Source organism: Xiphophorus maculatus, chromosome 22 (assembly GCF_002775205.1).
Source record: "Xiphophorus maculatus strain JP 163 A chromosome 22, X_maculatus-5.0-male, whole genome shotgun sequence".
Lineage (NCBI taxonomy): Eukaryota > Metazoa > Chordata > Actinopteri > Cyprinodontiformes > Poeciliidae > Xiphophorus > Xiphophorus maculatus.
In genome coordinates, this window is record NC_036464.1 from 4555662 (window position 1) to 4568906 (window position 13245).

A 13245-nucleotide genomic window follows, 5' to 3' on the forward strand; every position below is an offset into this window, starting at 1 on the left:
AAATTACAAATATTTAATTAGGTTGCAGTCAGGGTCATATGTTAAGCATTTCAAATGAGTTCTTGGGATTATCGTCCTGTTGGAAAACCCAGATTTGGCCCAAGGTTTACCTGTCCAGTTGTTGGTTTGAGGTACATCCTTTCAGTCAATGTTGATATAACCCTGGTTTAACTTTGGACTGTAACACAGGAGTAGCGGGAGTTTCCAGGTCAGGTCAGAGTTTGAGATTTGGTTGCTCATCATAACGAGTTTCCACTAAGATGATGTCAACAGTTTGAACCAGATGGTTGAAATTTTGACAAAACCGGGGGTTTTTACAGCACAATTATCCCGTTTTGATTCTAAAACCAATCAAGCGGGCCAACGTTACACTTCTCGAATAAAGAAAAACTCTTTAAAGAATTGGATGGAGTGGGTTTAAAGTTTGATCTGTGTCATTTTCTCAAATCTTTACCATTGCAATCTATCCCAATTTCAGCCACTAAATATACACACACCAAATCCAACAAAAAATAATAATAATAATCCAATCAGCCCTTTGCAATTGGAATTTTGCAATGATTGCTGCAATTCAATACGTATTGTGATAAAATCTCCAATTTATCCACTTTACATGGCACTTCAAATAAAACCAATAGTGACTGATCAAAGTGTTTGTATCTGAAACTCACTAATAATTACATACCATCAAGTTGAAATAAAGTTAGGTGAAAAGTAATAATTTAAGTAAAAATCAAAGCAAAGAGAAACATCATGTAATAACAAAATTTCCTTGTTTAGAAAAAAATCAGCGATTAGATCAAACTGCAAAATAGTTTTCCTGTTCGCTCTAAAGCTTTCTTCCATGGAACAAGAACAAATCCCAGATTCATGGTTTTCCCTTCGGCGAACTCGACCCGAGTCACATGACCTCATGTTGCTTCCCGCTTCCACTCAGTGAGGTGTTTGTGAGCAGCGTGTCAGAGGGGCTCGGAGCCGCCGACTTCTAATGGAAAATCAATAGCATGGAGTGATTTAGCGCTCGCAGGCACTCACAGGAGTCCGGCCTGTGGACGGCGGGCAGAGAACACCCCGATCATATAAAGGTAATGTATGGCGGTGCTGCTATAGATTTTCCATCAACCTATGGCTTGTCACTTAACTGGATGACCCAAAAGCGCCGACCTCAAATGGCTCAAAGTTGAAGCCATTTGAGGTCCTATCAATCTAACGACGGAAAAGGTCTCAAACCCAAGCAGCTCTCAACTAATGTGATATGAAGGATGTGTGTTTTTGTTTGTGTTGGACCTGTTCTGCTATACTTAGTAAACTACTGACGACGGATGGGCCTTATGGGAACCAAAACCCCGTCTTAATGCGCCGTTAAGAGCCCAGGGTTAAGTTTAGGAATAGTTAAGGAATAGGAAAAAAGTGCTTATGGTTAAAGTTAGGGATAGGCATAAATGTAGTTACTAATATGATCAGAGTAAGGGCTGAAACGATTAATCGGATTAACAGTGATTAATCAATAATTAAAATATTTGTCAACTAAGCTAGTAGAATAGATTAACATAAGATAGATTTCAAAAAAGGCAATTTTCTGAAAGAACATACTTATAGCAGTAGATAAGCCAAAAAAATGTAAAAAAAAAAAAAAAAAAAAAAAAGACATATACATTTCCATTTTAATAAAAATAAATAAATAAATAGAATAGAATAGAATAGAATAAAATAAAAACAGCTCTGTCTGTAAATATGATCTATACCCAGAACTTCTCTAGTGGCAAAATTTTAGCTTCATCCAGTTAAAATTCTGTAAAAAAAAAAAAATAATAATAATTAAAGCTGCAAGCAGCCTCGGGCGGCCCTCGCAGCAAGCGCCGCTCCGGCCTATTGGCCACCGCGGGGGTTCCGGCCACCGCAGAAGCTCTCGCGCATTTTCCAGAGCCGCAGCCAACTCCCCACCGCAGAAGCTCCGCCGCAGTTTCTAGCACCGCCGCCCGCTAGCCGCCGCAGTAGCTGTCGCGCATTTTCTCCGCCCGTCCACCGGGCGACACGCGTGAATGCGTTCGGCGGCGCTCCCCGACGACTGTCAAAAAATCTGGTGCAGATCGGTCCATGCGTCGAGGAAATACGGCCGATGTATTACCTTAGGGGGCGCAGTGGAGTCAAATTACATCTCAAACCCGTCGGGCTCTTTAGAGGTGAACAAAGATCATACATATCCAGTTTGGTGCCAATCGGATGATCCATGCGTGAATTAGAGCCAAACGTATGCATATGGCGAGGGACTGATATTCGCCATTTGGCCACGCCCACACGGTTCAGCCAGCAGCGAGCATTGACAGAGTTTATCATCCGAATCACCTTGATTAGGTCAAGAGAGCCACAAACAGAGCTTTCCAAGGAAAAAAACGGCACTTCCGGTTCTGAGGGGGCGGGGCTTAGATGACGTCATAATATGATGACATAGGGTCGTCAGGGTCCCGCCAGGGTCACTCGTGCAAAGTTTGGTGCAGAAGGTATCGACCGTTCACAGTAGAATTACAAATTTTTAATTTTTTCCTACATTACAAAATTGAACTCTGTCTTTCCGTAGGGCAATGCTGCCCTCTGGTGTCGAATTACTGAAATAATGAAACTATTTCAGTAATTTCAGTAATTCGACACCAGAGGGCAGCATTGCACTACGGAATGATAAAGGATCCCCTTTGTAATTACATATTACACAGTCGATCACAGGGGAACTTTGAGCCCTGCTAACCCCGCTTCAACATGCTCCAAAACTCACCATATTGATAACTTTAAATCAGACATGCCTTATGATCAGACTGACCGAGTTTGAAGCCGATCAATCGAAATCCCTAGGAGGAATTCGATCAAATACGAAGGCTCTAAATGTCAAAATCGAGGTCAAATGAACTTCAATCTAAAATGGCCGACTTCCTGTTGGGTTTAGAGCATGGCTCCAAGAGACTTTTTTGTACGTCCCGACAAGATACACATGTGTACCAAGTTTCGTAATTCTAGGATAAAGCATGGCTTGGGGCTGATTTTTTAAAATATTCCAGGGGGAGATGTAGAGAAATTAGGCTACGCCCACCAAATTTCGCTATGGATTCCTGTTCGGGGATGGATAAGGATCCATCCTAGTGAGTTTGGAGCAGCTCACCCCGAAACTGTGGAATTCAGAGCCAAACGAAATTCGATGGCGTTCGCAACGCCGCCACGCCCACCTGCTTCATCGCAGCCGGTCGGGGTTGGAATCCACAACACACCAACATGTCTTCTGTCTCTGGACACAGTTTCATGTTGATTAGGTCAAAGGGCTAAGATAGCGACCGTTCACAGTAAAACATGACACTTCCTGTTCTCAGGGGGCGTGGCCTACGTAAAAAAATAATTTCACCACAGGGTATTTTAGGTAACCCCATAACGATCAATCCCAGAAAGTTTGGTCCCTCTATGTGTTTTTGTATAGGAAATATAAGAGTTTCGTGTTTCATGGCGAGTAGGTGAACTTTGACCCCTGGAAACCCCCCTTCAGCAAGCTCATACAGTCACCAATTTGATAACTTTAAATCAGACATGCCTTATGATCAGACTGACCGAGTTTGAAGCCGATCAATCGAAATCCCTAGGAGGAGTTCGATCAAATGCAAAGGCTGTAAACGTCAAAATCGAGGTCAAATGAACTTCAATCTAAAATGGCCGACTTCCTGTTGGGTTTAGAGCATGGCTCTAAGAGACTTTTTTGTACGTCCTGACAAGATACACATGTGTACCAAGTTTCGTAATTCTAGGTTTAAGCATGGCTTGGGGCTGTTCATTTAAAATACTCTAGGGGTCGCTATAGAAAAATTAGGCCACGCCCACCAAATATCGCTATGGATTCCTGTTGGCGGGTCGATAAGGATCCATCCTAGTGAGTTTGGAGCAGCTCACCCCGAAACTGTGGAATTCAGAGCCAAACGAAATTCGATGGCGTTCGCAACGCCGCCACGCCCACCTGCTTCATCGCAGCCGGTCGGGGTTGGAATCCACAACACACCAACATGTCTTCTGTCTCTGGACACAGTTTCATGTTGATTAGGTCAAAGGGCTAAGATAGCGACCGTTCACAGTAAAACATTACACTTCCTGCTCTCAGGGGGCGTGGCCTACGTAAAAAAAAATTTCACTGCAGGGTATTATAGGACACCCGATGACGATCAATCACTGAAAGTTTGGTCCCTCTATGTGTTTTTTTATAGGAAATATAAGAGGTTTTTGTTTCATGGCGTGTAGGTGAACTTTGACCCCTGGTAACCCCCCTTCAACATGCTCCAAAACTCACCAATTTGATAACTTTAAATCAGACATGCCTTATGATCAGACTGACCGAGTTTGAAGCCGATCAATCGAAATCCCTAGGAGGAGTTCGATCAAATACGAAGGCTGTAAACGGCCAAATCAGGGTCCGAAATGGACCTTCAATCCAACATGGCCGACTTCCTGCGATACTTGCACTATGACATTACTTGTAAATTCTGAGCGTCTTAGTGAGCTCTACAACTGTACCGAATTTCAAGTCTCTACGATGAAGTAAGTGAATAGCAATGGGTCTTTTGAAAATTGCTAGTTGCTGCCGTTGAGCAATTTTTTTTGCGATTTTTGCGGCGACCTTAAAATTCAAAATTTTTAAACCGCCTAGTCGCTTCCGCCAAGTTTGGTGAGTTTTTGAATATGATAAAGCCCCCAAAAAGGCACACGAAGAGGGGGGCAGAATCGTAAGAAGAATTAAAGCTGCAAGCAGCCTCGGGCGGCCCTCGCAGCAAGCGCCGCTCCGGCCTATTGGCCACCGCGGGGGTTCCGGCCACCGCAGAAGCTCTCGCATGGTTTAGGGCGAGCTTTCCAAGGAAAAAAACGGCACTTCCTGTTCCGAGGGGGCGGGGCTTAGATGACGTCATAATGTGATGACGTAGGATCGACGGGCCTCCCACCAGGATCACTCAGGCCAAGTTTGATGCAGCTCGGTCAAAATATGTGGAAGGTAGAGGCAAACGTATACGAACGGCGTTGCCGCCATTGAAAACTGTTGGCACTTTAAAGCAAGCGAGACCAACTTCCTATCTGTCATCCAACACAGAATCACCTTGATTAGGTCAAGAGAGCCATAGATGAATGTTTCCAAGGAAAAAAATAGCACTTCCTGTTCTGAGGGGGCGGGGCTTAGATGACGTCATAATCTGATGACATAGAATTTTCAGGTATCACACCAGCATCACTCAAGCCAAGTTTAGTGCAGCTCGGTCGAAACATGTGGAATCTAGAAGCAAACGTATGGCATCGGCGTTACAGGTCACTTCGCCATGCCGCCGCACACAGCTGCTTCATCGCAGCCGGTCAGGGCTTGAATCCACAACACACCAACATGTCTTCTGTCTCTGGACACAGTTTCATGTTGATTAGGTCAAAGGGCTAAGATAGCGACCGTTCACAGTAAAACATGACACTTCCTGTTCTCAGGGGGCGTGGCCTAAGTGATGTCATCATTTCACCACAGGGTATTTTAGGACACCCGATGACGATCAATCACTGAAAGTTTGGTCCCTCTATGTGTTTTTGTATAGGAAATATAAGAGTTTCGTGTTTAATGGCGAGTAGGTGAACTTTGACCCCTGCTAACCCCCCTTCAACATGCTCCAAAACTCACCAATTTGATAACTTTAAATCAAACATGCCTTATGATCAGACTGACCAAGTTTGAAGCCGATCAATCGAAATCCCTAGGAGGAGTTCGATCAAATACGAAGGCTGTAAACAGCAAAATCGAGGAAAAAAATGGACGTTCAATACAAAATGGCCGACTTTCTGTGATAGTTGGCTTATAACATTAAATGTAAGTTCTGAGTCTTTTGGTGAGCTCTACATGTGTACCAAATTTCATGTCTCTACGATGAAGTACGTTCATACCATTGTGTCAACAGAAAATTGCTAGTTGCCGCCGTTCAGCAATTTTTTTTGCGATTTTTGCGACAACCTTAAAATTCAAAATTTTTAAATTTTCTCGTTGCGACCGCCAAGTTTGGTGAGTTTTTGAATATGATAAAGCCCCCAAAAAGGCACACGAAGAGGTGGGAAGAATCGTAATAATAATAATAATAATAAACAGTACAGATACAATAGGCCTTCGCAGCGCTTTGCTGCTCGGGCCTAATAATAATAATAATAATAAACAGCACAGATACAATAGGCCTTCGCAGCGCTTTGCTGCTCGGGCCTAATTAAAGCTGCAAGCAGCCTCGGGCGGCCCTCGCAGCAAGCGCCGCTCCGGCCTATTGGCCACCGCGGGGGTTCCGGCCACCGCAGAAGCTCTCGCTCGGTTTCCAGAGCCGCCGCCCGCCAGCCGCCGCAGAAGCTGTCGCGCATTTTCCCCGCCCGTCCACCGGGCGACACGCGTGAATGCGTTCGGCGGCGCTGCCCGACGACTGTCGAAAAATCTGGCGCAGATCGGTCGATGCGTCGAGGAGATACAACCCATGTATTACCTTAGGGGGCGCAGTGGCGCCAAATTACATCTCAAACCCGTCGGGCTCTTTAGAGGTGAACAAAGGTCATACATATCCAGTTTGGCGCCAATCGGATGATCCATGCGTGAATTAGAGCCAAACGTATGCATATGGCGAGGGACTGATATTCGCCGTTTGGCCACGCCCACAGGGTTCAGCCAGCAGCGAGCATTGACAGAGTTTATCATCCGAATCATCTTGATTAGGTCAAGAGAGCCATAAACGGAGCTTTCCAAGTAAAAAAACGGCACTTCCTGTTCTGAGGGGGCGGGGCTTATATGACGTCATAATATGATGACATAGGGTCGTCAAGGAACCCACCAGGGTCACTCGTGCAAAGTTTGGTGCAGAAGCTATCGACCGTTCACAGTAAAATACAAGACTTCCTGTTGTCAGAGGGCGTGGCCTACGTGATGTCATCATTTGACCATTGGATATTATTGGACACAAGATAATGATCAATAACTCAAACTTTGGTGTCTCTGTCAGTTTTTGTGTTAGAATTACAAATTATTTAATTTTTTCCTTTTCAATTCAACATTGAACTGTCATTCCGTAGGGCAATGCTGCCCTCTGGTGTCGAATTACTGAAATTACTGAAATAGTTTCATTATTTCAGTAATTCGACACCAGAGGGCAGCATTGCCCTACGGAATGACTAAATATCCCCTTTGTAATTGACTGTGTAATATGTCAATCACAGGGGATCTTTGACCCCTGCTAACCCCCCTTCAACATGCTCCAAAACTCACCAATTTGATAACTTTAAATCAAACATGCCTTGTGATCAGACTGACCAAGTTTGAAGTCGATCAATCGAAATCCCTAGGAGGAGTTCGATCAAATACGAAGGCTGTAAACGTCAAAATCGAGGTCAAATGAACTTCAATCTAAAATGGCCGACTTCCTGTTGGGTTTAGAGCATGGCTCTAAGAGACTTTTTGTACGTCCTGACAAGATACACATGTGTACCAAGTTTCGTAATTCTAAGTTAAAGCATCGCTTGGGGCTGATTTTTAAAAATATTCTAGGGGACCGTATAGAGAAATTAGGCCACGCCCACCAAATTTCGCTATGGATTCCTGTTGGCAGGTTGATAAGGATCCATCCTAGTGAGTTTGGAGCAGCTCACCCCGAAACTGTGGAATTCAGAGCCAAACGAAATTCGATGGCGTTCGCAACGCCGCCACGCCCACCTGCTTCATCGCAGCCGGTCGGGGTTGGAATCCACAACACACCAACATGTCTTCTGTCTCTGGACACAGTTTCATGTTGATTAGGTCAAAGGGCTAAGATAGCGACCGTTCACAGTAAAACATTACACTTCCTGCTCTCAGGGGGCGTGGCTTAAGTGATGTCATCATTTCACCACAGGGTATTTTAGGACATCTTATGACAATCAATCACTGAACGTTTGGTCCCTCTATGTGTTTTTATATAGGAAATATAAGAGTTTCGTGTTTCATGGCGAGTAGGTGAACTTTGACCCCTGCTAACCCCCCTTCAACATGCTCCAAAACTCACCAATTTGATAACTTTAAATCAGACATGCCTTATGATCAGACTGACCGAGTTTGAAGCCGATCAATCGAAATCCCTAGGAGGAGTTCGATCAAATACGAAGGCTGTAAACGTCAAACTCGAGGTCCAAAATGGACCTTCAATACAAAATGGCCGACTTCCTGTTGGGTTTAGAGCATGGCTCCAAGAGACTTTTTTGTACATCCTGAAAAGATACACATATGTACCAAGTTTCGTAATTCTAGGATAAAGCATGGCCTGGGGCTGTTCATTTAAAATACTCTAGGGGTCGCTATAGAGAAATTAGGCCACGCCCACCAAATTTTGTTATGAATTCCTGTCGGTGGGTGGATAAGGATCCATCCTAGTGAGTTTGGAGCAGCTGGGCCCGAAATTGTGGAATTCAGAGCCAAACGAAATTCGACGGCGTTCGCAACGCCGCCACGCCCACCTGCTTCATCGCAGCCGGTCGGGGTTGGATTACTCAACACACCAACATGTCTTCTGTCTCTGGACACAGTTTCATGTTGATTAGGTCAAAGGGCTAAGATAGCGACCGTTCACAGTAAAACATGACACTTCCTGTTCTCAGGGGGCGTGGCCTACTTAAAAAAATAATTTCACCACAGGGTATTTTAGGACACCCGATGACGACCAATCCCAGAAAGTTTGGTCCCTCTATGTGTTTTTGTATAGGAAATATAAGAGTTTCGTGTTTCATGGCGAGTAGGTGAACTTTGACCCCTGCTAACCCCCCTTCAACATGCTCCAAAACTCACCAATTTGATAACTTTAAATCAAACATGCCTTATGATCAGACTGACCGAGTTTGAAGTCGATCAATCGAAATCCCTAGGAGGAGTTCGATCAAATACGAAGGCTGTAAACGTCAAACTCGAGGAAAAAAATGGACGTTCAAGACAAAATGGCCGACTTCCTGTGATAGTTGGCTAATAACATTAAATGTAAGTTCTGAGTCTTTTGGGGAGCTCTACAAGTGTACCAAATTTCATGTCTCTACGATGAAATACGTTCATACCATTGTGTCAACAGAAAATTGCTAGTTGCCGCCGTTGAGCAATTTTTTTTGCGATTTTTGCGACAACCTTAAAATTCAAAATTTTAAAATTTTCTAGTCGCGACCGCCAAGTTTGGTGAGTTTTTGAATATGATAAAGCCCCCAAAAAGGCAATTCATTTGGGTGGAAGAATAATAAGAATAATAATTAAAGCTGCAAGCAGCCTCGGGCGGCCCTCGCAGCAAGCGCCGCTCCGGCCTATTGGCCACCGCGGGGGTTCCGGCCACCGCAGAAGCTCTCGCGCGTTTTCCAGAGCCGCAGCCCGCTCCCCACCGCGGAAGCTCTGCCGCAGTTTCCAGCACCGCCGCCCGTCAGCCGCCGCTGAAGCTGTCGCGCATTTTCCCCGCCCGTCCACCGGGCGACACGCGTGAATGCGTTCGGCGGCGCTCCCCGACGACTGTCGAAAAATCTGGTGCAGATCGGTCGATGCGTCGAGGAGATACGGCCGATGTATCAACTTAGGGGGCGCAGTGGAGTCAAATTACATCTCAAACCCGTCGGGCTCTTTAGAGGTGAACAAAGTTCATACATATCCAGTTTGGCGCCAATCGGATGATCCATGTGTGAATTAGAGCCAAACGTATGTATATGGCGAGGGACTGATATTCGCCATTTTGCCACGCCCACACGGTTCAGCCAGAAGCGAGCATTGACAGAGTTTATCATCCGAGTTACCTTGATTAGGTCAAGAGAGCCATAAACGGAGCTTTCCAAGGAAAAAAACGGCACTTCCTGTTCCGAGGGGGCGGGGCTTAGATGACGTCATAATATGATGACATAGGGTCGACGGGCATACCACCAGGATTACTCAGGCAAAGTTTGATGCAACTCGGTCAAAATATGTGGAATGTAGAGGCAAACGTATACGAACGGCGTTGCCGCCATTGAAAACTCTTGGCACTTTAAAGCAAGCGAGACCAACTTCCTATCTGTCATCCAACACAGAATCACCTTGATTAGGTCAAGAGAGCCATAAACAGAGCTTTCCAAGGAAAAAAAACGGCACTTCCTGTTCCGAGGGGGCGGGGCTTAGATGACGTCATAATGTGATGACGTAGGATTGACGGGCAAGCCTCCAGGATCACTCAGGCCAAGTTTGATGCAGCTCGGTCAAAATATGTGGAATGTAGAGGCAAACGTATACGAATGGCGTTGCCGCCATTGAAAACTCTTGGCACTTTAAAGCAAGCGAGATCAACTTCCTATCTGTCATCCAACACAGAATCACCTTGATTAGGTCAAGAGAGCCATAGATGAAAGTTTCCAAGGAAAAAAATAGCACTTCCTGTTCTGAGGGGGCGGGGCTTAGATGACGTCATAATCTGATGACATAGAATTTTCAGACATCACACCAGCATCACTCAAGCCAAGTTTGGTGCAGCTCGGTCGAAACATGTGGAATCTAGAAGCAAAAGTATGGCATCGGCGTTACAGGTCACTTCGCCACGCCGCCACGCCCAGCTGCTATCTCAAAGCCGGTCAGGGTTGGAAACCTCAACACACCAACATGTCTTCTGTCTCTGGACACAGGTTCATGTTGATTAGGTCAAAGGGCTAAGAGAGCGACCGTTCACAGTAAAACATGACACTTCCTGTTCTCAGGGGGCGTGGCCTACGTGATGTCATCATTTGACCATTGGATATTATTGGACACAAGATAATGATCAATAACTCAAACTTTGGTGTCTCTGTCAGTTTTTGTGTTAGAATTACAAATTATTTAATTTTTTCCTTTTCAATTCAACATTGAACTGTCATTCCGTAGGGCAATGCTGCCCTCTGGTGTCGAATTACTGAAATTACTGAAATAGTTTCATTATTTCAGTAATTCGACACCAGAGGGCAGCATTGCCTTACACATGACAAAATAATCCCCTTTGTAATTGACTGTGTAACATATTACACAGTCAATCACAGGGGATCTTTGAGCCCTGCTAACCCCCCTTCAACATGCTCCAAAACTCACCAATTTGATAACTTTAAATCAAACATGCCTTATGATCAGACTGACCAAGTTTGAAGCCGATCAATCGAAATCCCTAGGAGGAGTTCGATCAAATACGAAGGCTGTAAACGTCAAAATCGAGGTCAAATGAACTTCAATCTAAAATGGCCGACTTCCTGTTGGGTTTAGAGCATGGCTCTAAGAGACTTTTTTGTACGTCCCGACAAGATACACATGTGTACCAAGTTTCGTAATTCTAGGTTTCAGCATGGCTTGGGGCTGTTCATTTAAAATACTCTAGGGGTCGCTATAGAGAAATTAGGCCACGCCCACCAAATTTTGTTATGAATTCCTGTCGGTGGGTGGATAATGATCCATCCTAGTGAGTTTGGAGCAGCTGGGCCCGAAATTGTGGAATTCAGAGCCAAACGTATGGCAACGGCGTCACAGGTCACTTCGCCACGCCGCCACACCCACCTGCTATGTCAAAGCCGGTCAGGGCTTGAATCCACAACACACCAACATGTCTTCTGTCTCTGGACACAGTTTCATGTTGATTAGGTCAAAGGGCTAAGATAGCGACCGTTCACAGTAAAACATGACACTTCCTGTTCTCAGGGGGCGTGGCTTAAGTGATGTCATCATTTCACCACAGGGTATTTTAGGACATCTTATGACAATCAATCACTGAACGTTTGGTCCCTCTATGTGTTTTTATATAGGAAATATAAGAGTTTCGTGTTTCATGGCGAGTAGGTGAACTTTGACCCCTGCTAACCCCCCTTCAACATACTCCAAAACTCACCAATTTGATAACTTTAAATCAAACATGCCTTATGATCAGACTGACCGAGTTTGAAGCCGATCAATCGAAATCCCTAGGAGGAGTTCGATCAAATACGAAGGCTGTAAACGTCAAACTCGAGGTCCAAAATGGACCTTCAATACAAAATGGCCGACTTCCTGTTGGGTTTAGAGCATGGCTCCAAGAGACTTTTTTGTACATCCTGAAAAGATACACATATGTACCAAGTTTCGTAATTCTAGGATAAAGCATGGCCTGGGGCTGTTCATTTAAAATACTCTAGGGGTCGCTATAGAGAAATTAGGCCACGCCCACCAAATTTTGTTATGAATTCCTGTCGGTGGGTGGATAAGGATCCATCCTAGTGAGTTTGGAGCAGCTGGGCCCGAAATTGTGGAATTCAGAGCCAAACGAAATTCGACGGCGTTCGCAACGCCGCCACGCCCACCTGCTTCATCGCAGCCGGTCGGGGTTGGATTACTCAACACACCAACATGTCTTCTGTCTCTGGACACAGTTTCATGTTGATTAGGTCAAAGGGCTAAGATAGCGACCGTTCACAGTAAAACATGACACTTCCTGTTCTCAGGGGGCGTGGCCTACTTAAAAAAATAATTTCACCACAGGGTATTTTAGGACACCCGATGACAACCAATCTCTGAAAGTTTGGTCCCTCTCTGTGTTTTTGTATAGGAAATATAAGAGTTTCGTGTTTCATGGCGAGTAGGTGAACTTTGACCCCTGCTAACCCCCCTTCAACATACTCCAAAACTCACCAATTTGATAACTTTAAATCAAACATGCCTTATGATCAGACTGACCAAGTTTGAAGCCGATCAATCGAAATCCCTAGGAGGAGTTCGATCAAATACGAAGGCTGTAAACGTCAAACTCGAGGAAAAAAATGGACGTTCAAGACAAAATGGCTGACTTCCTGTGATATTTGCACTTCTAAATCTATACCTTATTCTGAGCATCTTGGTGAGCTCTACATGTGTACCAAATTTCATGTCTCTACGATAAAGTAAATGAATAGCAAAATTTCCTTTGAAAATTGCTAGTTGGCGCCGTTGAGCCAATTTTTTTGCGATTTTTGCATCGACCTTAAAATTCAAAATTTTTAAACTGCCTAGTCGCGACCGCCAAGTTTGGTGCATTTTTGAATATGATAAAGCCCCCAAAAAGGCACCTCTTTGGGGGGTAAGAATAATAAGAATAATAATAAACAGTACAGATACAATAGGCCTTCGCAGCGCTTTGCTGCTCGGGCCTAACAAGCAGCCTCGGGCGGCCCTCGCAGCAAGCGCCGCTCCGGCCTATTGGCCACCGCGGGGGTTCCGGCCACCGCAGAAGCTCTCGCGCGTTT

The 13245-nt window shown here is 44.9% G+C and overlaps 1 protein-coding gene across 2 annotated transcripts in view; it reads right to left on the bottom strand.

Annotated features, from left to right (window-relative positions):
- The window catches only part of inpp5a (inositol polyphosphate-5-phosphatase A), a 224810-nt gene that overhangs the window by 111854 nt on the left and 99711 nt on the right, over positions 1 to 13245 (bottom strand). The gene's annotated exons all lie outside the window — the stretch shown is intronic.